The sequence below is a fragment of the Centruroides sculpturatus genome, unplaced genomic scaffold (assembly GCF_000671375.1).
Source record: "Centruroides sculpturatus isolate CEXI.00-Female unplaced genomic scaffold, Cexi_2.0 scaffold505, whole genome shotgun sequence".
NCBI lineage: Eukaryota > Metazoa > Arthropoda > Arachnida > Scorpiones > Buthidae > Centruroides > Centruroides sculpturatus.
In genome coordinates, this window is record NW_019384731.1 from 221,170 (window position 1) to 245,174 (window position 24,005).

General features: G+C 28.1%; 1 protein-coding gene across 5 annotated transcripts in view; it reads left to right on the forward strand.

Annotated features, from left to right (window-relative positions):
• The window catches only part of LOC111628209 (glycoprotein 3-alpha-L-fucosyltransferase A-like), a 113,117-nt gene that overhangs the window by 2,966 nt on the left and 86,146 nt on the right, over positions 1–24,005 (forward strand). For 2 of the 5 annotated variants that reach the window (XM_023371953.1, XM_023371951.1), the window contains exon 1: positions 20,641–20,847. The exons of 2 other annotated variants lie outside the window; for them this stretch is intronic. The gene's annotated coding sequence lies outside the window, so the exon portion shown is untranslated. Of the gene's footprint in view, positions 1–20,640; positions 20,848–20,888; positions 21,037–24,005 lie in introns of those variants that run through there. One more of the 5 variants, XM_023371950.1, reaches the window with a different exon arrangement.

Genomic DNA, 24,005 nt, shown 5'->3' on the forward strand with positions numbered 1-24,005 from the left:
TTCCGTTTTATATGAATTCCATGTTGTACGAGTCACTTAGATTTTACAAATACGTGTGCCGGGCTGTAAACGGCTCACGTATTTGTAAAATCTAAGTGACTCGTACAACATGAAATTCACATAAAACGGAATTATCAACAGTGTTATACGGGGTTGACTGTAAAGGCTCCTGAAAAGAATGGTCTCTGTTTAGAGGTGGCCATTATTACAGGTGCGACTATATAAACTTTAATAATGGTTGGTTAGAGTAGAACATGTTATAATGGCGAGAGAGAATTATCTTTAAAGTTATATAACTTATTTAAAAACTATATTTTATATTAATATAATTTTAAAATATATACGATTAGTAAATTTATAATTCAATAAAATCGAATTAATAATTTAGAATTGGCTGGTTTCTCTTCTTATTTTTCTATATTTAGCTGCAATTCCTTCTCCTTCTCTTCCTCCTCCGATTTGTAACGTGACTAATGTTTTCTATTAATCATGTTCTGAAATTTATCTTCCTAATTTTATAGCTTTAAACATTAAAATAAAGTAATAATTTTTATTAATTTTTATAGAAAATAAAATAACATTTTAACCAAAAAAATAATAATAATAAAGAATATCTTACAGTTAAATGAGTCATTAACGCCGTTTAAAAGTTTATATTTCGGATAATTTTTTGAATTATTAAGAATTAATTGAATTCTAAAGGTCTTCGACCAATGAAAAATGCTCAAATTCCTATTTATTAATGACATATTCGTATATTTATAGTGTTTATCTTTTAGTGAAAAGTATCATCATTCATCCAATTCTTCCAAACCATTTAATTAATACGATCCTAGCGTAAGAACAGATTATAAGCAATAAATGAGCTCTTCCAAATAATCTTTTTTTGAGTATTCTCCCGGTGATTTTTAAGTGAAATTTTTAAAATTTCTAAAAAGTAAAACGTGTATTTATGCGTAAAACATTGTTATAAAAATTAAATAATAACGTTTTTTTATTACATAATTAATAATAAGTGCTATACATATTTAAAGTACGAGTTCGTGTATTTAAAATGAATTTTTGTAAAATAATTACTGTAAATATTTTAAAACATTTACTCTTCTTGCTCTTCCTCCTTCATTTCCTTCTTTATTTTCTTCTTCTTTCTCTACATCCTCCTTTTTCGTCTTCATCCTACACCACTTCCTTTTTCTTTTTCTTCTTCCTACTCCTACTCCTTTTTTCTTACTCTTCCTTCTCTAGCATCTTTTTCGTGTTACTCCTACTTCTTTTTCTTTTACTTCCTCCTCTTCTACATCATCATCATGTTCTTTTTCCTTCTTCATTTCATGAATAAAACTAATCAATCTATAAATAAAAATATTCAAAAAACAGAAATTATTTATCTTTACGTCAATATATCTTATTATTTTGTAAAATTTTCTCGAAATGATGAACAAGAAACTCTTCATATTTAAATATAGAGTCACTAAAAATATATATAAATAACTTCGAATTTTATTAAAATTTATGTTTTGATGTAACATAAAGTGTAGCGACTTATCAGAAATATTTTAAAAGTTTGAATTACGTAAAATTGGATGCTTTAGAAACGGAATTATTGTACTAAAATATTTAAAATTCGCAGAAATCTTTAACACCTGAGAATCATTCGATATTCTCAAAACTTCCAATCATACATCAAAATAAAAGATCATTTTTTAAAAAGTTACTATTTTTAATACGAATATTAAGGGGAAAGCAGCACCGAATTTATCTTTAGCGGCTAAATTTTGAAGTAAAATTTTTTATAAAAATCCAAACTGCATACTCGGGACTGTGCACGTACCAAATTTGGTTAAAGTTTGACCAATAGTTCTTTCTAAAGAGAGCTCCTAAGTTAGAATCTACTTAGCATGATGCTATCCCTCCTAGCATCACGATAAGTAGATTTAAAATTATAAAAAAATAAAAAGTTATATTTAATTATATATTTGTAAAAAATATAAAACCGGTTAAAGATATTTAATTTAATAATTAATAAATGAATAACAGAATTATTATTATTTTGTAATATTTAGTTCTGAGGTAGAGTCAATTCATTATCTCCTATTGACCGTTTGATAACGTTCCTTGATTAATCTTTTTATTTTCATTAAATATGCTTTTAAATTAATATTTACTTAATATAAAATGTATATATTAATGAAATATTACAGTTAATTAATGAAATACAATTAATAAACAATTCTAATATTCTTGTAAACATCACTAACTCTGTCACATCTCTCGCATTACAGGTAATGTCTAAGCTTTTTCTTATGAAAAACTATAAAAGTTCATTACTATTTTTCTATAAATTTGTATAAATATTAAAAATAAATAAAAATACAAAGTAAATTAATTCAATTAATTATTCATTTATACATTTATATGCTAGAAAATTTATGGAAAACGTAGATAAATGGAGTCACTTAGCATAATGTTCCTTCAAATAATAACTCAAATATTCACTTGTGTTGCATGTAATATTACTTTTAATTAAGAAAAATCTATAATATTAACTTTTCTGTTATTCTAAATATTATTATCAAATCAATAATACAAATAAATAATACTCAATGACACCAGTTACAGCCATCTACTAAGTTATGCTTTTCAGTGACGCCGAAGAAGTAAGCATTAAACCAAGCATAAATCAATTTACAATAAAAGCTTACGGGTATACACCACATTTTCAATTCGTAGGGCGTTTACATATTGTCAAATGACCGATATCGATGGTGTAGGTTTATTATTTCTGACACCAAATTATAGTTCTTATCCCGTCTTCAATGTAAGACTTTAGATCCTAGCTCCAACCAATGACAGAGTGGATAACACCACTAAACATTGAAGTCGCGGGATCGCGGTTAGTCACGAGAAGTTTTCCGGATTTTCCTCGTTTGTTTATCACCTAAATGGAGCCAGATTTCCACAGAAAGTCTTTCGCCCTCGCTCATATGTTGCTTTGCTTTATCTTATCAATTTAAGCTAAAATTGGCATGCAAAATAGGTTTATTACACGAATTTTATTAAATATAGAGCATTAATCGTTGTGTGATTAACATATAAACTTCCTATGGCAATATATTTTTGTTGCAGGAGATCTGTAATTCTTCACCCCTTTCATATCACATAAAATTTTCTGTTCAATCTCGCAATCGATCAATCTGGATATCTGGAGTTCCTGTATGGAATCATTGATTCTACCCCCACTTGATTACTAATACTAATAACGTTTCTCCTGCAGTTTACTGGGTTGCTCAGTCTTCATTTGAAATAAATGAAACAATTAATCGTTAGTTTCAATTTGAAAGAAATTAATCAATTAGTCAATCATCAAAAATAAATCGAATTAATTGATTAATAAGATGAATCGAACTAATCAATTAATAAAATGGATCAAACTAATCGATTGATAAAATGAATCAAATGAATCGATTAATAAGATGAATTGTCTTAACCGATTAATAAGATGAATCGAGCTAATCGATTAATAAAATGGATCAAACTAATCGATTAATAAAATGAATCAAACGAATCGATTAATAAGATAAATCGAGCTAATCGATTAATAAAATGAATCGAGCTAATCGATTAATAAAATGGATCAAACTAATCGATTAATAAGATGAAATAAATGTGTCGTTGGTTTCAATCTAAATGAAAAATCAAATTTCTTTTTCATGTTTGAGAATAAGAAAGGATATAAACTGAAATTATATGAGTATATAAAAAATTCTTTATGAGTTAATTCTAACCGCAACTGCCATTACTTTGCAGATTTTAAATTCGTGATCGGTACAAAATGGTATTTTTATTGATTATTTCCATTAATTCTGTGATACTGTACTGTACATTTGAGTTATATGTCTTTAATCAATTTGTATTTTTTTTTTTTTACAGAAAATATATTAAATTAAATGTAAGACAAATATGTAAATTGTAAAACAGGTCTTATACAATTACAACGATGCTATTTCCGAGTATATAGGTGCAGTGATGTATCTACCTGTCATAATTAAGGGGGTATCATCTGTAATTAGATGTAAAATGGAGTGGCCCAAAAACCAGTTAACAGAGATGTGCTTTTAAAAATTGTTATACTGGTTTATTACGTCAGTAGCATTACGTAAAACTAAAAAATCCCAAACCGGCGATGGCCAATGAGAAGCGAGAATTAGTCTGACGTTTCGGGTATGGCGTTTGTCACGTAATTCAAATTCTCGTTTTTGATTCGTCACCGCGATTTAGGCTTTTCTAAGTTTATATACTAATACTTCTTTGAATACACCTCTATACTAGTGTATTATATATGTAATGAAATTATACTGTATATTTAAAAATAGAAAAAAATCTTGTTTTTTATATTACGAGAATATATATATTTCTATATTTTCTTACGGAAATATTAAAAATAAAATGAAAATATTTGTTAGGTAATATCAATATCTACATCCCAGAGGAGGAGGGAAAATATTGACATAAAGATGAATAAAATCATATATAAATATCTTTCATTTTTAAAATTTTATATGCTGAAGCATGTAAAAAAATTCTAATTGAAGCTTCAATAAACGTAGAAAAGATAATAATTTTTATATATTTCTCGATATTACGCCATAAAATAAATCAATATTATGTAGTTTTTAGAATATTATCCAATACTAATTCTTTTCTAAATTGACTTTCGAGAGTTGATATAACTTAAGATATATATACAATTAAACTTCGATTTAGCGCCACAGTTCTGCTTTCGAAACTGACACTAAATCGACTATGGTGCCAGTTTCGTTGGATAGAGTGATATGGGTAAAAGGATAGGGTGAGAAAGAGGATAAGCTAAGGATAGAGGGATAAGGGAGAGACGAATAGGGTAAGAAAGAGGACAAGGTGGGAAGAATAAGAGAGAAAGGGATAGGTTGAGGAAGAGAGTAGCAGGGTGATAGAGCGATAAGGTGGAAAGGAATATGGTGAGAGAGAGGATAAGAAAGAGGAGGGTACTGAGCAGATAGGATAAATGAAAAATTAGCAATACAGTATTGTGTGTGTGTGTGTGTGTGTGTGTGTGTGTTAAAGAAAAGTAAATTATGCAAATTATTAGCAGACAAGAAAATAATTGTATATCAAAATATTTTTATTTTATTATTTAAGTTGCATAAACTAATTCTTAAACAAGTAATCCGAGTACTTGTTAATAAAAACGGTTGATAAGTTGGCTCAAAAATTGAATGAAACGACTTCCATTCAATTTCTTTATATACTGTAAATTAAATTATAGCCTATATATTTATTTAAAATCTAAATAAATTCCATATTCATATGCAATTAAAACTATTAATTTTTTATAGTTTAATCTTATTATTATTATTATTATTATAAGAATATGTTTAACACGTTTTAATTATAAGGAAAATGATTATTTTCTAATTATAATGAACAGAATTCTCCAACATTTTTATAATATTATAATTGAATTTATAAATATGTCACGTAAGTAGCTTGGAGGTAAAATGTAGTTTCGATTTGGTTAAAGGTAGATATTGCAGTTGTCTCGAGTGGAGAAGGCTTACAATGTTATCCACAAGATGTAAAACGAGTGACAATATCTAAAAATATGGATGTGATATTTCATATCAGGAAAAAATGACTTAGGACTAAGCAATCCTTAGTTTGCAATGCGAAAACAACTTCTGAATAAATAATGGAATGCCAACATTTTGAAGATATACAGTTGTATGTTGATTATATTCCTCTCTCCCTTAGCCTTCTTTCCATCTTATTCCCTTTCTTAATCTAGCCCTTTCTCCCTTATCGAAGGATAAGGGAGAAAGGGATACCTTATCTTCCCACCTTATCCTCTTTCTTACTCCCCACTCTCTTCCTTTTTCCATGTTATTATATATTCTATATATATATATATAAAGAATGTAATATAATATATATATTTTTATAATTCAATTTAAGTAGCAAGATCACTCTGAAGGTGAAATTGTAGATAAAGAGATAACCCAAAACTGTAAGATATTAGCATATCACACCACTGTATACAACAAGAGTGGCAAGTGGATAAAATCGTGGAACACTAGTACTGTTTGTGAGGTGCGAACCTGTATTTTTCGGATTTTCTTCGTGTCTAAATTTAAGTGTGGGCCAATTTTTCATAGAAAAGCATTCTCTCAGCTAGTTTTAGCTCATATATATTGGCCCCTTCTTGTAGTATCCCATTATGTCTTGACAGTTCCAGCAGGAGCTTGAAAAACTCCCTTAGTACCCACAGAACAAAGTTAAAAATTATGAAACCATATCAAGATAGGAGAACCAATTATGGCCCACAAAATTTGCATTTTTATTCTGACTCATTTCAATTTCTTTGCAAGATATGACTCTAAAATGGTTTGTCATAATGTCAACATATAGCAAGACGTTTCTTTTAGGTAATGCTTAGAAAAATGTCACTGAAATGAATGTGATATACCAATACCAAGAGCAGTCCTATCGGAATTCTCTTACTTACAATAAAAATATTTCATATAATGCCATATATTTCGAAATATGACATCATCTAGGATATAAAATTCATAATAATAGTTATATATTCAGTATTTCTGTATCCGTAATATAGGAAAAATAATAATAATTCTTCACCTGTCTAGACGTCTTTTAATATGAAAAACAATCACTCCTGCTTAAGCAGTGTGTTTCTTTAAATCAATATCTTGTTAGAAAAAACAATAATTATTTATTTTATTTCTTCAGGAAACAGGGGATTTATATTATAAAATATAATGAAAGGAAGAATTTCACAGTAAATTAAATAGGAAAATTAAAAATTAAAGCCGTAAAACTTATCGAATTTAAAATAATCAACATTTGTAATAGTAACACGTGTTATTTGGTCACGCTTCGCTTACTTTTAAATTTATTTTCGAATAATAAAACAAATTCCTCCTATAAAACGCAAATTATCAGTTTTATGTATACTTAAAGCCGAAAATATACAGTCGAACCTGTGAACAACGGCCACTGACGAGAACTTAAAAAGCGTTGTTTGAAGGTTATTTTTGTATGAATTTCAAAAAGAAACCTTCCTAAATTGCCGGTGTTTACGGGGGTCGTTATTGGAGGTTCGATTATAGTAGAGTTTTCTTTATGACTCCTCGCTTTACGATGGGTCTATATTTATTCTTTCACGAATTACGACTACAGAATGCTAAATTTAAATGTATTTTTTGAAATATCTATCTGTAATGTGGCACACTAATAGACGAATAGGTCGCGGGTTCGCGCCTCACTAACGAGCTATTCACATGGGAGTCTTCCATTGTCAGATCGTCTTGCCCATTCTATCAATACGACTCGCTTTACGACTTACATTAATTATTTTTATTAAAACTGCAGTTATTATTCTGGGCTATTTCTGGTAGGTATTTTAAAACTAAATTAAACTACTGTATACTTAAATTCTCTAAAACATAACGTCGATTCGTACAACTGAGCTTATCTTTAACACGCGTCTCGCTTTACGACGGAACTAATTAAGTCGTAACTAACGAAATACCTCATTTTAATTTTATTTTTACATCGATAAAATACGAATAAGTTGCTTTAAAAATATTCTTAATTTATTTTCAGAAAGTAAACACGAGAAACGGGGGTGTGATTAATGAGAAACGTAACAAAGTTAATGTCACATTAATATCAAATTCAAAATAATGCGAAAATTATTAAAAATCTAAAGTAAAACGAAAATTAATTAAAATATCAAATTAAAAACTGGAATAATTAATGAAATTCGAAACTTATTCACTTCATCTTTTGTTAATTATTCAAAAATTCGATTTAAGTGAAGAAGAATCAAGAAATTTGCTGATTATTTTCATGGTTATTGGATTTACGCTCGTGTTTTTTTTTTCATTGTTTACTTTTAATTTTTTGTTGTTTATTTTTATATTATAGAAAGATAAATTCTGTAAAATCAAAGAAATGGATGCAAATTCATTTAAAATATTTATTTGAAATCGCTTTCTAAGATGAGGATTTAGATGAGAAAACAAGTTTTAAATGAGAAACTTCAACCTACTTGACATTTATTATCTAACTTGTAAGTAAACAGAAAATATTTTATCAAATAGAATGCTATTGCTACATAATATCTATTATATAAATTCGTTTTCTTTCTAGTTTTTTATTTATTTTAAAATAAATAATATCATTTCCAACCTCCATAATGTCTGTGAAGATTTCAATCGAGAGAAGTTTCTTAGAATCTTTCCTTTCCTCCCTCTTAAATTATGATTGATGCTTTCCTATCAAAAAATATTTTTGAATTTTATTACAAAGTTTGTTTTTAAATAAAAATATTTAATTTGATTAGTTGCATACATTCCAAGTGCTCATCTCTTCTCTTTGTGGAAGTACAGTACCTTCTTTTATGCTTGAGAATTTGACTACACTCAACTACAATGGGAAAGTTGTGTGACGACTAATATGTATTCGAACTCTAATCCTGATTTTCGTTATTTCATTTCAATTTTTTCTTTTAACTCTTCGCTCAACGTACACTAGGTTTGGGCATACCCCTAAGAGGACAACTTAACGGTTTGGCTGGAGGTCACCAGTGGAGAACACCCTGAAAACTGGTCGTGGGTTCGAGTCCCGATTTACTTACGTGTTTGACACATCAATGAGGTAGCGTGCACATATTGAGACAACAAATTTTGCTTCATTTTTTACTCCCATCCCCTTCTGTATACAATTTGTCATAACCATTGCTCCCCTCCCCAATTGCGCATTCATATGTACAATAAATGTCAATTAACAATAGAATATTCCAAAATAAATGAATTATTTTGTATGCTCAAACACTCGATGACATACCCTTCCCTCGTGTTTGCATTTATCGACACCCTCCTGACATTCTCCCTTTTCGATGTCGTTACAATAAATGCACAGCGCCTAGGACCTACTAAAGGAGGAGGAGTCCTTTGGTAGACATTGCCTTACCCTTATCCTATCACTCCTCCATTCATCACAGAATAATTATATCATTTATTACGAAGTGACTTTACTTATTATTATGATACCCCAACAAGTACTTTATATAATTATAAAATAATAAAAATGAAAAAGAAGAAGTTGAATTTATTGAAATTTCACTTTATAATCAATTTTTCTTAATAATTTTAAGATGAGAGATAAAAGTGCAATTGGAGAAGACATTGATGATCCGATTTAATAATTTGACTTGCAATATAAAGTAAAAATTAAAAAAAATATATCAAGACGACAGCTAAAAGTCACTTGCTGATTATCGATTTCTCGAGAAATATGTCAGGAATATTGCTTACTCGACCCCTGTATGGGATATTGAGATTCTTCTCAGCGGGATAACAAATGCCACTATTTTTCTTTCTTGTTGCTTGGCATCTGTTGATCCCCTCAAACATATTGCATTACCATAAAACACCAAACTTATGCAAATATATTATTTATTTAATTAATTACAAGAAAAATAACTAAATATTTTAATCATAAATTTTCCTGATCTAATTTCTTCAAGTTTTCTGAATTACCTGTTTAGTATTCCAAGTGCAATGCTGTATCTCCATCTGAAACTTAATATCACTTTCAATTTTTATCCATGATGAACTCAGGATATTTTTCTTCCAAATTATAAATCTAATTTATAATTCAATTTTTATATTGTTGTACTGTACACAAAATACATTTTTAATTCAATTATCAAAACTACCCACTTGCTTATTAAGGATTACTCTGTTGACGTATCGAGCAAACCTGTTTAAGACGAATATTATAAGTGCAGGTTTTCGTACAGATCCATGAATCACGACAGGATTTTTTCATGGCTGAAATCAGGATCTCACTTTGATATTTGATAACCTTTGTCCTTACAGAATGTTAATGAAAGTGTTACGCAGTTGTTACTCAAGTTTTGCGTCACCCTGTGTTTCAGGGGTGAGCCAAAACCAGCGTAACAAGTTTAATCCTTTCTTACAAGTGAACGAATTGTATTCAATATGTTTTCCTTCAACTTCAACGATCTTCGATTCGTACAAAGCGTCAAAAAAAGGAATTGATTGCCTGAATATTCTCCAGATTTGAATCTTTTTCATGGAAATGTCTACCAACTCAAACTTTGGAGAACCTCCTGTCATCTATTGGGTATTGAATTTTTCGCAATTCTGAGGGGCGTTCTTCAAAGTTTGACGGAATAAGATTGAAGATAGAGATTAAACTTAACGATTAAATGGATCCAGAATAAGAATTAAACACGGTTAATTTACGCAGGGTAGCCCAAAAATGGGGAACCGAATCCCTGTTTAAGCGTTAAGCATGTGAATAATCCAGAGAAACCACGTGGCTATCCCGTTGATCAACAAGAAACCACCCATTTGTAATGGAATCTTTTAATTTTAACAGTTATATAACCTTTATATATATGTATAGAAGGGATTTATTTATATTCTTTTCCTTGTTAAAAAATATAAAAATTAATCACAACTGCATTAACGAAATTAGATAATTCCTGCTTTTTTCAGGAAACGAATCATTTATAATTTATTATTTACTTCCCTAACAACACTTTTTTAGATAAATGACTCATTTTTTAAAGTACTAACATATTTTTTCCGTATTATTTTTTTTAATTCTGTAGATGAGCATAACATTTTGATTAAAAATAAACTTAATTAATAACAATATTATTATTATAACTAAAAATTTTAAACTTAATTATGTTCGACACTCTAAACAAATTTATGATAAGGTTTTGGATAATGAACTAGAACTAAAAAAATAAACTAGTGAAAAGGATATTCTTTATATAAGATTATTCGTATATGAGAATTATAAAAGTAAACATAAAATTAACTACATTCAGAAACATCTTTCATATGTAATTTACTAGCATAAAATATAATTTTAGAAACCAACTCAAATAATAAAAACATATAAAAAGAAAGTTATTTTGTACTTTTGATTAAGTTTCGCCCACTTCTTTTCTTGTGAATAACCTTTTGATTGCTTACCATTTTTCAATTCTCTTACACAATGTTCGAGTAATTCTTTATTCTAAAATTCATTTTTAGTACAGTTCATGTATGAATTAGTTTATATATACATTTAAATGGTGCGGCAAAAGTAATACAGTTTTACCTAATGCGTAGTACATCTGATGTTAATTGGTGTTTAATTTGTTTTTCTTTCATGGATTGTTTACATCAGAGGTGTAAACAATCCCGGAAACAAAATCCTGCTTTTTCCACATATTTGCGACACTAAACAGGAGGTTTCACTGTTCTTTTTTCTCTACTATTAATACTACTACTATTGTTTAATCAGCTGTACTATAAATCCGGTTAAAGTGCATTACTTACACCTCATCCTGTACAGTATGTATAAAAATCTTAATAAATTGTATTATTAACTTAATATTTTTAAATAAATTAATATAATATTTAAAATATAATTAAAGAAGGAATTAAAGACTCAAATTTAAATATAATAATAATAAAATTTTAAACTAACAAAAATAAATATAAGAATTGGCATTCTAAAACGGAATATCAAACAATTTACTTCTAATATTTAAGCAATTAATTAATGGAAATTTATAAAATAATTAATTTGAAGACAAAAATAAATAATTAAATTCTTATTAAGAGACGAATTAACTTGAATTCTTAAATGAGATGCTATCGAGAGACTATTTATATTATTATTGTTTTATTTCAATTTAAATTGAAAATAGGATTTTAAAAATAATTTTTAAAGATATTTTAATAAAGGTATAAATATTTAATTAGAATTAATTATTCTTTAATTATAATTTCGAATTAATTTAAACGTTTGTAGATTAATAAAAACACAAGATTACGAAGAATGAAACGAAAATGTTTTCGATTCTAATTATGTGGTCGATTGTCGAAATATATTTACTTTTTTAATTAGAATTTATTTTGTGTAATGTATAATTAATTTCACTCGTTTAAAATTAATGTTTAAATAGTTTTTTCTATATCAAAGTGTCGAGAGTTTTGCGAGAGAAACTCGTGAAAGATGTGAAATTATTCACATAAAATTATAGCAAAGGTACTTTAAAATGATAATTCAGTTTCAGTTTCCTATATTTTCTTACAGAATGTCTTTTCATAAGACAGCCCCTATATTTTTCTATATAAAATCCTTCCATGTGGCACTCCCTCTATATTTTCTTATAGAAAATCCTTTCATGAGACGCTCTCCTTTTCCATATTGCCCAATTCTTTAGTTGCCTTATTCTATCAATCCAACCCAAACCATTTTATACTGCATACATTCCAAGTGCTCATCTCTTCTCTTTGTGGAAGTACAGTACCTTCTTTTATGCTTGAGAATTTGACTACACTCAACTACAATGGGAAAGTTGTGTGACGACTAATATGTATTCGAACTCTAATCCTGATTTTCGTTATTTCATTTCAATTTTTTCTTTTAACTCTTCGCTCAACGTACACTAGGTTTGGGCATACCCCTAAGAGGACAACTTAACGGTTTGGCTGGAGGTCACCAGTGGAGAACACCCTGAAAACTGGTCGTGGGTTCGAGTCCCGATTTACTTACGTGTTTGACACATCAATGAGGTAGCGTNTATATTTTAATGAGAAAAAAATCACTTTATATTAAAGAAATCAATGGGAAAAACTTCTATTTTAGGAATTGTAATAATGAATAAAATCGTTTCGAAAATTGATAAATTTTATTCTTCTCTTACGACAATTTTCCAAAACTTTGATGACCGAGTCAACTTATAAAGAATAAGTGAAGGGATAATAATATCCAATTTATCTGAAGCCATTAGTTATAAATAACTGAATAGGATGATCTTTCTCGGATGATTTTCTAACTCTATCGTCATGAAATTGCCTATAAATTAGATACAGTATATACACCAACGTATACTGTACTTCATTTAACCTCTACTAATTTTCACCTCTACTAATTTATCTGTTTATATCTATATTATAAGTCCATAATTGATTTCTTTGTGCTAGTATTGATAGCTTAACTAAATCCGATATTAGTGGATCAACTTATGATGCGCATTCCTATACCATCCACAACAGAGTGGACAAAGAGAACTCTGATACTGTATATACGTCTGTAAACTGTGCTTCAAATCCTGTACTTATTTGATTTTTTATAATTAAAATGGCCGCCTTCTAGAGGTGGCCTCTAACAATGGCCACCTTTATAAGGCGGCCATTTTTCAGAAACGTTTTTTGCGATGAATACAAAAAACCTCCGAACGACGGCCATTTTTTATGTTTTCGTCACTGGCCGTTTTTAAGAGGATTTGACTGTATTTTTCAATAACTTGTTTTATTGTTAGTAAAAACTTTTATTTTTTAATTTTTGTAATATTCTATGATAAAAAATATTGTAAATAAAATAGGTAAAGTTTGGAAATTAGGACAAAGTTTTAACAATTATCCAGTTATATAATGCGATTAATTATAGTGAATATATGAGTACCAAATGCTAGAATTACAGTTTAATAACATAATATCAGGAAAACCTTTTGCCGAAATGTAATACTGAACTAAATTACATACAGTAGAATTTAATATTATCTTAATGATTCACTTAATGATTCATAGTTTCTACCGATGAAATACTATTCTCTTGTTATTCACTTACTAAAAATTACGCGAGTAATAAGTATTTATGCCCTATTTCTGTCGAAAATACAGAAAAATCTTCATTTTTTGTATAAAAATTGCGCCAATTTAATGAAATTAATACAATACAGGTTGATCATAATTAAACGATAGGTGTTCAGAGCTCTCTATAGACAGAACTACTGGGCAAATCTCAACCAAATTTGGTAGGCACACTGTCCTGAATATGAAGTTTCGATTTCCGGAAAAAATTTACTTTAAAATTCAGTCGCTAGAGTGAAATTTGGCGTTCCATTTAAGGCGTGTATTCTGTACGATTGTTGACAAATTTCTGGTGTAATAGGATCGCTAAACGTCCAAAATATAGGTGCCGAGATGCTATGGTTGTTCCTTTGATAGAAGAGTTTAACAATTAAAGATGCATTCAGACATGCTATTACATAATGTGAAGTAAATGGACCATGTCTAAACGGCAAAGAATTGTGAATAATGTTTTACTACTCCTTTCTATACCCGAAAATCTTTATAAAGCCTATGTAATACGCATATTAAGAGGAAGCAGCTCCGAATTTCTCCCTAGCGGATTAATTTTAAAGTAGAAATTTTTTCCTGAAAATCGAAACCGCACATTTACGGCATCTCGTGTACACACAATTTGGTTGAGATTCGCCCAATAGTTATTTCTGCAGAGAGCTCTGAATACACTAATTTTTAAATATGAACACCCTGTATTAACTATCCAAGAATATCCATTAAAATCTTTAGATAAACTTATATATTTTTTTACGTGTTTTTAATTGAAATATAGTGTTTTCGTGTAAATATTTACCCTTAAAGTGATGAATTAGCACTTTTATTAATTACTATTCTATGATCGTTCCATTTGTTTTATAGTTTATAATACCGCTTCAATGATATATTAATAGATTTTTGTATTGTTACAGGAGGTGATATCGTTCGAAAAATCAATAACACAGTCGTGATTTTGAAAAAATTTCGATTATGTTAAAACGGGAAACATGCAGCCTTAAATAGAGGGATGTTAACAGGGCCGTTTGGTGCATGCTTCGAACGTAAAATACTATGCTTTAGGCTCTTGTGTGTAAAAAACACGACACAAATGGAAAGTTCTTTACATAAAAAGTGAAAAAATCTATAATTTTATTTATTTTATTCATGTGTTTTTACGGCTTTTAAAGAAGAATTGAGTCTCCATTTTTGACTGTCTTCTTCGCACATTCTATGTAACTATTATAAATTAAGTAAGTTGTAATTATATAAACACAAGTTATAATTTTTCTAAGTAACCGTAAGGTGGCTCAGAAGTCAGTTAACTGAGATAAGAACACGGCTGCATGTTTCCTTTTAATAGTAAAGATAATACATCCTGGTTAACTGACTTTTTGGCCACTCTGCACATATTCAAACGTTTCTATATCATTTTAAAGATTTCATTTAATTATAATATATATATATATTACAATTATCAATTTGTTTTAGTTATAATTAACAATAACAATTGTTTAGTTGTTAATTTTTATAATGGATTCGATTCTTTTTGCAAAACATTGTTCGAAGGTCTGAATAATGAATTAAATTTTTATAATTTTAAATTGATTTATTTATTAATTTTATACTAAAAAAGTATTAAAAAATTAATAATCATTTTAAATTATATTCTGCTGCTAATAATTCTTCCAAATTACATTTTAAAAGAAACTTAATTATATAAAATTAAATCTTTCTGCTTAAATGGTTTATCGGATTAATTCTAAATTAATATATCAATTTTTTTATCCTTAATTGGAAATTTTTAATTATATACATTTACAGAATTAAAGTTTTTATTTATACAATAAATCAAATTATTGTTAAATAGTCCGTAAAGCTATCAGATAATCATCTAAATGAAGTTATTATATCTTTTTTATTTTAAAATTCTCATAAAAAATGAAAGAGAAATTAATATAATTTAAAGTACATAGAATTATTTTTAATCTAATACATATATTAATTTTTTTATATACAGTAATTTCCAGATTAAGAATGGAGCCCATGTACTGGATCTTGAATGTGTATCACTCCGCTCCGTAGCTAGGCAACGGAATATTCTTCGAAACGTCACGTTGGTATGACGATTATTACGTCATACGACATCGTGTGACGTTGTTTCTTTTCTAAATTCTCAGATTTCTTGCAAAAATGCGGAAATTTCTAATACCTTACAATAATTTACACACATACTTCATTATTTTCTAATAGTATGTTCTATGTATATAGTGTTCTACTTCGTAATGAACATTGAACTAGTTTTCTTATTGTTTAGTATGTAGTTCAGTGTACATCGGTTCCGTATTTATGCACGGACAGACAGTCTACATAATAGTAATATGTAGAACTTTAGAAGTAGTAGTATTACTCTTTTGCTTGACACTAAATCGAGTGCGGCGCTAAATTGAGTACTATAAACAATAAGAATTATATACGTTGTAACGAGGTCTGCACACAAGGTGATTGAAAGTCACGTATGTTGGCGCTAACAATAACATTTGCAACACAAAATTCGTATTTACTAGAGGATTTTCATATGTATTGTTTACTGGCGTTTTACGAGGGTAGTACTATTTAGGAGAGCGTTACATTGAGGTTCTCAGTGGTAATTAGTATATGGATATAGCGCTTTATATATAATAAAAGTTATAATAACTTTCTTCCGAAAATATGAATTTCAAGTAATAATTTATGAAGTAAATGTAATCTTTAATTTCGGAATGATTGATTAATTAGCTAAAAATTAATAATAAATAATCCGAATAATTAATTATGTAATTAATTATTATATGAAAATTAATAATTAATAATTTACTTCTGCTTTCTTAAGTTATTATCAATTATTGAAGTTTCTAAATTCTATTTTTCTACCCCTTCATTATTAATTTCTTCTTATAGTTAATTATATTTAAGTTTGTAGTAAATCCTTTTGCTATTATTATTATCTTATAAAGAATAATTTAAAAACAAATTTTATTTAAATAAATAAAAATACTTTAAAAATAAGAAGCCAAATAACTCTCTCAACCGGTCATTATATTTATACTTTTATCAACTCGAAAAATACTTAAAAAGCAGAGGGCGCTAGTAGACTCTCTGTCACTCCAGGCAAACTAAGATCGTAGCGCCCCCTCTCTTGTTCCAGAAGTTTGTGACGTTGACACGTAATGAGTCAGTCCATCCCCTTACAAACCTTTCTTCTCGGTCCCCCTCACCTGGCGCCGATAAATTATCCCTTCTAATTACATTTCTTGGATGCCCTCACACCTGGCTTGCCCCCTGACCTTTAATCTTTTTAAATATAATAAAATTTCTGCTTGTTTTTTTCCAGACAAAAATATTTTTATTTAAAAAAAAATAAAAATTGCATAAATAAATCTACTTAAAAATTTATAATCGAGTGCATAAAAAGCCAAGCTGGTTAGCTGGTTTTTTGTTTTAATTTTAACTAAATTCATCGTGGAAAAACTATTCACATAGGGCCTACATAAGTTGTAGAAAAAAAAAACATTTGAATTTTTGCTGCATACTTCCTTAAGCTGGGAAATTGATATATTTATTCATATTTTACGCAGTCCGCAGGTTGCCCATCCCTGGTCTAGACTATGTGAAATATATTCATGCTCTTGACATCAACTACAAAAATAGATTGCAAAATTTCTGAAATACTACAAGCTGGTAAATCCAATAATGAATCCAAAACCTGGATACTTTGGCTCTTGAATATCTAAGCCATAAAGGACTGTGAATAATTCACAGCAATGTTGTCAATGAAAAAAGACAAGAGAAGAAAGGCATATAGACATGAGCATAAAAGTGATGCATAAGGTGGTAACAATACCTTACCATTGTGATGACATTGCACTGAGGTCTCTGGAGAGAAACAAAATGCTCCACAATATGAACATTCGTGGCTCAATGTACTAAGATAATGTTCATCTAGAATGGTACCACTTATCACCACTAACACAAGCAACAAAACATAATGACATATCTCCCACATATGATCTCATATTCTGTATATAATAATGGCTGCCAATGTTGGCACATGACCTACAGGACATGATGAGATAATTTTTGTATGTGACTCCAAAGTTGTATTATACAATGATTTGTGGACACAAAGTACAAAAAATTCATGTCAGAGCTTTTTATCAGTCATGCATCCCTTCATGAACTACATACAACAGGTGACACATTGGTGAACCTGACACTGAATTGCTGCAAAATTTCAATATTTAAAAACATCCTTTATTGACCCCCTATACAAAAATCACAGGAAAATTTCAAAACTTTGAAATCCAATATATCTGGAATGGATCACTGAATCCAAAACAAATGCATGTTGCACATCTGCAAACCCATTCCTATTTACATTGACACCTAATTTGTTCAAATTTGGAAAGAAATTATATATATATATAATCTACTATTTAAGATTTAACAACTGAGTTCTGGAACTGAATCTACTTCAAGCATATAAAGACTTTGGTTAGTCATTATGATGACTTATTATTCTATCAGATTACTTTCTTATCAGTTTATTTTATTTACTTATAATTTATTATTCACATAAAGCAGCATTAGAGCTATTGTTTGTTTTAGACCAGTTGTCTGGAATCCATGAGATACTTGTTTGGGATTCGTAAGGCCACTTTCTAAAAATGCTTTTATTTTATTATTTAATTATTACTGTATTTTAAACTTTAAATGAAATGTGATAAATTTGTATATTATATATTAAGATATTATATTCTAACTTTTTAAAAAACAAAAACAAAAGCTGGTTCTTTTTATTAATTCTGTTATTTTAACAAAAGTTTTCAAGTTAATGCAATTGAAAACCATCAGAAAATAATGTGTTTCCTATTATTATTGTAGTTTATTAATTAATCACTAAAAGCTAACAGCTGAAAATAGAGGTCAACCAGAGTACATACTTTATAAAAGGTCCACAGTTTTTCAAAACCTTTTAATCTTGAATTTTTTTCCTCATTCCCACAAGATTTAAGATGGGCAGGCTCAATTGTAACAAATTTTACTGTAAGCTAATGTAACTGGGATTTATTTGAATTTTCAATTTGTAAATGATAAATACTTTAACAGCAGGAAATACTGATGAGTTTAAAACATCATTTTGTCTTGTAAATTACAAGCTTTCAACAGAATAACTGTGATAAGAAATAGGACTTCTAAAATCAAAACCATTAACACTTACAGCAAATGGGTTTAATGAACAAGCATTTTCAGTTTATTTTATAAACCTGTCTCAAGTTTAAAACTAAAATTTTCTGAAAAAGCATGAATGATTCTACAAGTTATCAGTTCCAGCTTTGATTTTGGATTTTAGCACACAAAGAAATTGGATCCAATCACTCAGAGAATCTGAAATGGATTTGACCCAAGAATTCTAGTCTGACAAAATGATGAATGCTCTTTGATAGTTTGATTCTGGATTTTTAAACATTTGATTGAAAATGTTCTATTTCATGTCAAAAATGAAAATGATACATTATTTAATAGCAAAAAACCACTTTTATTAAAGAATTTGTTTAATTAAGTCAAATAATGAATAAAAGCTAAAACTTGTATGTTATGTCTCATTTAGGCTGGATGCATTGTGATGCAGATCTTTATGCAAAATGTCTTGCTACACTTTTTCCATGCATTTGCAGTGATCTGCTGCTGCAATTTCAACACTACTCACTATATCAGGAAGAATCACAAAGTAAAATCATATAAAGAAGGTTACAACAATTAACTTCTCTGCATCTATTGCCATAGTTTATTACAAATCAACTACACATGTAAATATGAACTATTTATGGAAAGCCTCTAATCAACTACTAATGTATACAAGAAAATGTTCACCAGAAATGTGTGCATTTTATTGGGGACAGTGCAAATCATTAGAAAAAGTTTCAAGCATGTTTAATCAAAAAATGTTTTTGCTGCATCAATATGCATCCAGCCTTAGTTAAAAGAATTTGGAGAATAAATCCCTTATTGTCCAGAAAGGAAAAGCTGCTCCCATTCAAAACAATGACAGATTCGTGCAATGGGACAAGATATTGTTCACAAGATAGGTTAAAAATATATTTAATGATACATAATTAGTGTTATATAGTAAAAGACAACTAAATTTTTTTCTGCATTAAATAAAGTTTGGAAAAACAATGTACATTAATAATGATATGGGCTAACATGTTTTAAAATATTTCCTAGAAAAATTATGACTAAAGTATTGTTAAAGAAGATCTAATAAGCATAGCAGGTCTATGTAAAATCTAATTTCCAAACATAATGTATTATTTATTCATACCAAAACTTACAATTCGAATATAATGTCTGTTTATAGCTTGGAGTAAAACAGTATCAAACATGCATTAACAGACATTTAAAAAAAGGGTTTATATTCATCTCTAATCTTGAGTTCTCTTCATTGAAAACTTTGTATTTTTTCTTCACATCAAATTAATGTATGTTGTATGATACTGAACTGATCATTAGTTATTTACTATTAAAATGTCCAATATAATTAACAGAAAATTATCATTAGTATTATTCAACTTTAATATTTTAAAATTTTAATTACATCTAATTGAATTCTCTGATTTGTTAAATGCAAATTATATTATATCTTTTAAAAAATTAACATATTCCTAAAATATATCCAAACATTTTTATAATAAATTCAAATTCAGTATTCAAAACAAGAATAATACACTGTTTAAATCAGAAATAATTTAAAATAAAATTTAATAGTTTGTTAGTAATTCCATTCAACCATTGTTAGATTATTAACATAAATAGATCAATTANTAGTGTTTTCGTGTAAATATTTACCCTTAAAGTGATGAATTAGCACTTTTATTAATTACTATTCTATGATCGTTCCATTTGTTTTATAGTTTATAATACCGCTTCAATGATATATTAATAGATTTTTGTATTGTTACAGGAGGTGATATCGTTCGAAAAATCAATAACACAGTCGTGATTTTGAAAAAATTTCGATTATGTTAAAACGGGAAACATGCAGCCTTAAATAGAGGGATGTTAACAGGGCCGTTTGGTGCATGCTTCGAACGTAAAATACTATGCTTTAGGCTCTTGTGTGTAAAAAACACGACACAAATGGAAAGTTCTTTACATAAAAAGTGAAAAAATCTATAATTTTATTTATTTTATTCATGTGTTTTTACGGCTTTTAAAGAAGAATTGAGTCTCCATTTTTGACTGTCTTCTTCGCACATTCTATGTAACTATTATAAATTAAGTAAGTTGTAATTATATAAACACAAGTTATAATTTTTCTAAGTAACCGTAAGGTGGCTCAGAAGTCAGTTAACTGAGATAAGAACACGGCTGCATGTTTCCTTTTAATAGTAAAGATAATACATCCTGGTTAACTGACTTTTTGGCCACTCTGCACATATTCAAACGTTTCTATATCATTTTAAAGATTTCATTTAATTATAATATATATATATATTACAATTATCAATTTGTTTTAGTTATAATTAACAATAACAATTGTTTAGTTGTTAATTTTTATAATGGATTCGATTCTTTTTGCAAAACATTGTTCGAAGGTCTGAATAATGAATTAAATTTTTATAATTTTAAATTGATTTATTTATTAATTTTATACTAAAAAAGTATTAAAAAATTAATAATCATTTTAAATTATATTCTGCTGCTAATAATTCTTCCAAATTACATTTTAAAAGAAACTTAATTATATAAAATTAAATCTTTCTGCTTAAATGGTTTATCGGATTAATTCTAAATTAATATATCAATTTTTTTATCCTTAATTGGAAATTTTTAATTATATACATTTACAGAATTAAAGTTTTTATTTATACAATAAATCAAATTATTGTTAAATAGTCCGTAAAGCTATCAGATAATCATCTAAATGAAGTTATTATATCTTTTTTATTTTAAAATTCTCATAAAAAATGAAAGAGAAATTAATATAATTTAAAGTACATAGAATTATTTTTAATCTAATACATATATTAATTTTTTTATATACAGTAATTTCCAGATTAAGAATGGAGCCCATGTACTGGATCTTGAATGTGTATCACTCCGCTCCGTAGCTAGGCAACGGAATATTCTTCGAAACGTCACGTTGGTATGACGATTATTACGTCATACGACATCGTGTGACGTTGTTTCTTTTCTAAATTCTCAGATTTCTTGCAAAAATGCGGAAATTTCTAATACCTTACAATAATTTACACACATACTTCATTATTTTCTAATAGTATGTTCTATGTATATAGTGTTCTACTTCGTAATGAACATTGAACTAGTTTTCTTATTGTTTAGTATGTAGTTCAGTGTACATCGGTTCCGTATTTATGCACGGACAGACAGTCTACATAATAGTAATATGTAGAACTTTAGAAGTAGTAGTATTACTCTTTTGCTTGACACTAAATCGAGTGCGGCGCTAAATTGAGTACTATAAACAATAAGAATTATATACGTTGTAACGAGGTCTGCACACAAGGTGATTGAAAGTCACGTATGTTGGCGCTAACAATAACATTTGCAACACAAAATTCGTATTTACTAGAGGATTTTCATATGTATTGTTTACTGGCGTTTTACGAGGGTAGTACTATTTAGGAGAGCGTTACATTGAGGTTCTCAGTGGTAATTAGTATATGGATATAGCGCTTTATATATAATAAAAGTTATAATAACTTTCTTCCGAAAATATGAATTTCAAGTAATAATTTATGAAGTAAATGTAATCTTTAATTTCGGAATGATTGATTAATTAGCTAAAAATTAATAATAAATAATCCGAATAATTAATTATGTAATTAATTATTATATGAAAATTAATAATTAATAATTTACTTCTGCTTTCTTAAGTTATTATCAATTATTGAAGTTTCTAAATTCTATTTTTCTACCCCTTCATTATTAATTTCTTCTTATAGTTAATTATATTTAAGTTTGTAGTAAATCCTTTTGCTATTATTATTATCTTATAAAGAATAATTTAAAAACAAATTTTATTTAAATAAATAAAAATACTTTAAAAATAAGAAGCCAAATAACTCTCTCAACCGGTCATTATATTTATACTTTTATCAACTCGAAAAATACTTAAAAAGCAGAGGGCGCTAGTAGACTCTCTGTCACTCCAGGCAAACTAAGATCGTAGCGCCCCCTCTCTTGTTCCAGAAGTTTGTGACGTTGACACGTAATGAGTCAGTCCATCCCCTTACAAACCTTTCTTCTCGGTCCCCCTCACCTGGCGCCGATAAATTATCCCTTCTAATTACATTTCTTGGATGCCCTCACACCTGGCTTGCCCCCTGACCTTTAATCTTTTTAAATATAATAAAATTTCTGCTTGTTTTTTTCCAGACAAAAATATTTTTATTTAAAAAAAAATAAAAATTGCATAAATAAATCTACTTAAAAATTTATAATCGAGTGCATAAAAAGCCAAGCTGGTTAGCTGGTTTTTTGTTTTAATTTTAACTAAATTCATCGTGGAAAAACTATTCACATAGGGCCTACATAAGTTGTAGAAAAAAAAAACATTTGAATTTTTGCTGCATACTTCCTTAAGCTGGGAAATTGATATATTTATTCATATTTTACGCAGTCCGCAGGTTGCCCATCCCTGGTCTAGACTATGTGAAATATATTCATGCTCTTGACATCAACTACAAAAATAGATTGCAAAATTTCTGAAATACTACAAGCTGGTAAATCCAATAATGAATCCAAAACCTGGATACTTTGGCTCTTGAATATCTAAGCCATAAAGGACTGTGAACAATTCACACCCTAAAATCATTAAAAATTAAAGATAAAATCAATAAAAATATCGATTTTATTTAATATTTTTGAATATTTGATTTTTATTTTTTATTTATGTACTTAAGAATATTATTTATTTTAAAATATAAAGAAAAAATATGCGTAAACGTAGTACATAAAAACATATCAAAGTATACAACATTACGAAATATAATTTACATGATACTACAGATTTTGACATAAGTGACAGTAAGTATATTATCTGAGAAGATAAACAACTAGAATATAAAAAGTGAAAGCTGCAACCACGAATTTTCACATTTACTTTTTTTTCACCCTTTCTTTCTTTTTAAGGATTAATATTTAAATAAATATATAATAACATTTATATAAAATTACGATTTGTTACGGAAGAAATTCATCTTTATTGAAATATAATTTAAAATA